The 5,382-nt window shown below is 40.0% G+C and overlaps 1 pseudogene; it reads right to left on the reverse strand.

Moving 5' to 3' along the window:
- Window positions 1-4,100: 4,100 nt before the first annotated feature.
- On the reverse strand, window positions 4,101-4,948 carry LOC140515541 (actin, cytoplasmic 2-like; annotated as a pseudogene).
- Between the last annotated feature and the right edge of the window lie 434 nt (window positions 4,949-5,382).

Raw genomic sequence — 5,382 nt, forward strand, 5'->3', positions numbered from 1 at the left:
GATTTTCAAGTATTCTTGATGAAAAGACCAGAGCTGAAAAGAAAATTTGACTTTCAAACACAAGAATGAAGAGAACCATGAAAAGGTGAACAGCAAAGTGAAGTCATAAGGGACTTACTAAAGCTGAACTGTTTACATTCCTACATGGAAAGACAATATTTGTAACTCTTGAAACATTTCAGTATCTGGGTACTGGGTGGGATTACACATGCACACACGCTCACATACATAGAGACAGAGTGCACAGAGTGAATTGAATAGGATGGGATCATATCTTTAAAACAAAATGAAATCAAGCAGTGAGAGAGAAATATATTGGGAAGAGAAAGGGAGAAATTGAATGGGGCAAATTATCTCTCATAAAAGAGGCAATCAAAAGACTCATTAGTGGAGGGATAAAGAGGGGAGGTGAGAGAAAAACATGAAGTCTACTCTCATCACATTCCACTAAAGAAAAGAATAAAGTGCACACTCATTTTGGTAGGAAAACCTATCTCACAATACAGGAAAGTGGGGGATAAGGGGACAAGCAGGGTGGGGGGGATGATAGAAGGGAGGGCATGAGGAGGAGAGTGCAATTCGAGGTCGACACTCATGGGGAGGGATAGGATCAAAAGAGAATAGAAGTAATGGGGGACAGGATAGGATGGAGGGAAATATAGTTAGTCCTATACAACACAACTATTATGGAAGTCATTTGCAAAACTACACAGATATGGCCTATATTGAATTGCTTGCCTTCCAAAGGGAAGGGGTGGGGAGGGAGGGAGGAAGAGAAGTTGGAACTCAAAGTGTTAGGATCAACTGTCGAGTAATGTTCTTGCCACTAGGAAATAAGAAAAACAGGTAAAGGGGTATAGAAAGCTATCTGCCCCTACAGGACAAAAGAGAAGATGGAGACAAGGGCAGAGAGGGATGATAGAAGAGAGAGCAGATTGGTCATAGGGGCAATTAGAATGCTTGGTGTTTGGGGGGGGAGGGGATACAAGGGGAGAAAATTTGTAACCCAAAATTTTGTGAAAATGAATGTTAAAAGTTAAATAAATAAATTTAATAATAAAAAAAAAAAAGTTCTTGAGAGTGTCCTTGTATCACTTCTTCTGAACATCATATGTGATGTGTCCCGAGCAACAGAGTTTGAACAGGGATCACCTGGAAGATGGCAAGAGCTCATGTGGGAACAGAAGGGAATACATACACTAAATTCTTCAAGCCATAGCCTGGGCAGGCTCGGGAACAAGCGACTGTTCTGAGCCTCTTCAGGAGCCAACTTTTACTTAGAAATTTACATCATGGTTACATTCCAACATAAGGAGAGGCAAACATACATTTCCTGGCAAAGGACGTATAGATAGAAGAGATATGCAGTGTATAACTTTTACCATGCCTACAGTATTTAACTTTTATGACCCATTGTCCAGTCTTCATGACATATAATTCTGTACAATTTACTTAGGGGATTTTCTGTCCAGCTCGGTTTCCAAGGAGGCATGCTTGACCTCACAGTCATGTTCCTGCTGATGCAGGAGACATATGGCTCATATGCAACTTTTACTGCTTATGAAGCTTGAGAAATCAAGGTGCTGTATGTTGGAGTCCCGCATATCACGCTTTTGTTTTCTGTAATTTATGAAAGAGTAGGGATAAAGCAATCTGAGGTTGCATATCATGAAGAGCAGTCTTATTTTTTACTACTGTTCTGCAGACTGCAAAAAAAGAACATAGAGAAATTATTATTATACAGAAACCAAGAAGGTCAAGAACATTTCTTAGGTCAAAAATTTGTCTAGGATCCAAGGATTTCATCCCATTCGTCTGCAGTAGTGGAAGTGACTGAATCTAATGTCGCTCTTTGTAGTTTCTTAGTTTCGTCATGTAATCTCAGTAGATCACAGATGCTGTTGTGCCTCCCCTAGGCTCCTAGAACATGAGCTCGAATATGGGGCCAAGTATATAGACTTGAATAATATTTTAGAGGAGTTATACAATATTGTGATACATTAAAATGACAAGGTAAGGAAAACTGTTCTTGTATAGCCTCTACCTGTTTTCCAAGCTAGAATATTGTCTCTTTCAGCCTGTCTAATTCGCCATGGTAGGTGGCATCCAGGCTGTCTTGAGTTTTTTATATGTAATAATGATACCATGAGACTGAATATCTTAATTGAATAGATCATAAATACAATAAGATGATAAAGTTGACGAAGTTTCAATTGAAATTATGACGCAGAATATCTGTGATTTCTTTACCATTAACATACCATAGCATAGTAAATGTACACAAAATATTAAGATACGGAAAAAGTCCCATTATTCAAGACAGTGTGTTGGGCTAAGGGTCTCACAAAGTATGCCATGTCATCTCCATCTGACCTTGTTGACCTAAGAAGAGGTATTCTCTAAGTTTCATTCAGAGAGCAAAGAGACGGTTAGGTCCAGGCTCTTCTTTTGATTGATTAATTCAAGTTCTGGCCCTTACTAAAGCCCAAAGATGATATTAAATATTACCATTTCCTCCTTTTGGTCAAAGGCAAGCTGTAGGCTTCGCCTGTATACCAAGAAAGATATGGAAAAATAACTAAATAAGCCATTCTGGTTATGCAGTTGTCTCAGGTTGGGAGAGAGCTGTTCTTCGAGCACAGACTGGTGCGGACTCTTGGTAAAGCTGTCCACATCTGATGTCTTCCTTTTCATGCCCTTTTGAAATTGGAGGGCAAGATCTTCTATGGGTTCAAGTGTTCACTCCAGAGCAGGGGCAAAGGAAGTGACAGATGGATCCAAGAGTCTATATAGAAAGATCTGACAGGGGCTCCCAGAAAACATGATTTGATAATTGAGAGGAAACATTAAAACATAGCTAACACAGTTAAAGGTACATAGAAATAGTTCACTTTCCCAGCCACGCAGGGCTAGATTCAAACAACACAATAAGATTTTTTCTCAAAATTTACAAAATTGCATAATTATATTAATTCATGTACAGATTAAACTTTGATGTCTCACAATAGACTAGTTTTGAGAAGGGAGATTTACATGTCACCAATATAAACAAGAAAACTTAAACATGGACCACACAAATCAATGTTATCTACCCAATTACCAATGTTAACTAACATTAAGTTCCTGGTATCCCAGTGAACCATTCTTAATGTCCATTTAAACATCACTTTTTGAATTCCCAATGTCTCATGTAGTTATCTGATGCCCAGATATCCTCTCTTTGACAATAGGTTTTATTCTTGGAACAGTTCAAGGAGGGAATTCTGATTCTCTGGTTCAGTTCTGAAATTCTCAGATAATTCTGTCAATATAAATTAGTAAAATCTCTTAAAATTGGTTCTCCCTTTTTAAAAAAACTTCATAAACTTTCAATTTGTATATCATTTGCTGTTCTGTCCTTACCTAAATCCTATACCTGGTATAAGATTTTTTTTTAAAATTTAAATTTATTTTAATCAAATAAATTTTATTTGAGCTGGTCTTAAGTCAGTATGCAAGTAAAGCTCTTCCCCTCCCCCAAGTACTAGCACCAATCTCATAAAATTCTCAGGGAGACTGGGAAGTCTTCATTCACATCTATGTTGGGGGCAAGGAGGGAATTTAGGGGGCCGTTCAATATGGCTGACAATTTTTAAAAAAAGGAACAAGTATTAAGGTGGAAGATATAAAAGATTTTTTAAAAGAATTACATTAATTTACGTGTAAAGCAATACTAGTTCCCCCCCTTCCTCCCTCCCCATCTGGATTTGTTACTTATCTCATTTTACAGAGCTAATTTCTCTGTAACAATGCATTATACAATATTTGGAATGACTATTAAAAAAACACAAATATACAATCAATAGTCCTGAAGACGCACTGTAGAACTTTGGGGATGTTTGCCTCCAACATACTTAGACTGCTCTTCACCTTCATCGTTCCAATTTTTAAATCCTGAGTCACGTGCCAAAAAAACAAAACAAAACAAATAAAGCCATGCCAATCTCATCTCGTTTTTTGGACAATTATCATGTCACACTCTTTTGACAAAAAAAAAAAAGTAAAAAAAAAAATACACAGTCCATTTAGAAGCATTTATGGTGGACAATGGAGGGCCCAGATTAATCATACTCCTGTTTGCTGATCCACATCTGCTGGAAGGTGGAATGAGACGCCAGGATAGAGCCTCCAATCCGGACAGAGTATTTGCGCTCAGGTGGGGCAATGATCTTGATTTTCATTGTTCTGGGAGCTAGGGCTGTAATCTTCTTCTGCATTCTGTCCGCAATGCCTGGGTACATGGTGGTACCACAAGACAATAGAGTGCTGGCATACAAATTCTTATGGATTTCAACATCACACTTCATGATTGAGTTGAAGGTAGTTTCGTGGATTCCACAGGATTCCATACCTAAGAAAGATGGCTTGAAGAGAGCTTATGGGCACCAGAACCTCTTGTTGCCAATGGTGATAACCTGATCATCAGGGACCTCATAGCTCTTTCCAAAGAGGAGCTAGACGCAGCAGTAGCCATCTCCTGCTCAAAGTCTAGGGCGATGTAACACAGCTTCTCCTTGATGTCACGCACTACTTCCCTCTCAGCTGTGGTAGTGAAACTGTACCCTCTCTTGGTCAGGATCTTCATGAGGTAGTCCGTCAGATCACGGCCAGCCAGATCTAGACGGAGGATGGCATGGGGAAGGGCATAACCTTCATAGATGGGCACAGTGTGGGTTACACCATCACTGAAATGCATCACAATACCAGTAGTACGACCAGAGGCATACAGGGACAGCACAGCCTGGATGGCACCATACATGGCTGGGGTGTTGAAGGTCTCAAATATAATCTGAGTCATCTTTTCTCTGTTGGCTTTGCGGTTCAGGGGGGCTTCTGTGAGCAGCATGGGGTGCTCTTCAGGGGCCACGTGGAGCTCATTGTAGAAAGTATGATGCCATATCTTCTCCATATCATCCCAGTTGGTAGCAATACCGTGTTCAATGGGGTACTTCAGGGTCAGAATACCTCTCTTGTTCTGTTCCTCATGCCCTCAGTAGCTGTTTTTCTGGCCCACACCCACCATCACACCCTGATATCTGGGGCTCCCAATAATGGAGGGGAAGATGGCCAAAGGAACATCGTCTCTGGCAAAGCCAGCTTTGCACATGCAAGAGCCATTGTCAACAAGGAAAGCAGCAATATCATCATCCATGGCGAACTTAGAAGTGGCAGGTTTAAACCCTTAAGAGAGAGAGGAGATGGTGCCGCACCTAGAGGTAGGGGGGAGGCGAGTGCTCGCTGAGTGGGAGAGCTCACAGCACTAAGAATTTTTTAAAATGTGAAGGTCTAGCCATAAAATGAACTCATCCATTTTCAAATTATTGGACAGATACTTTAAAAAGA

This window comes from Notamacropus eugenii, chromosome X (assembly GCF_028372415.1).
Source record: "Notamacropus eugenii isolate mMacEug1 chromosome X, mMacEug1.pri_v2, whole genome shotgun sequence".
In the NCBI taxonomy this organism is placed as follows: domain Eukaryota; kingdom Metazoa; phylum Chordata; class Mammalia; order Diprotodontia; family Macropodidae; genus Notamacropus; species Notamacropus eugenii.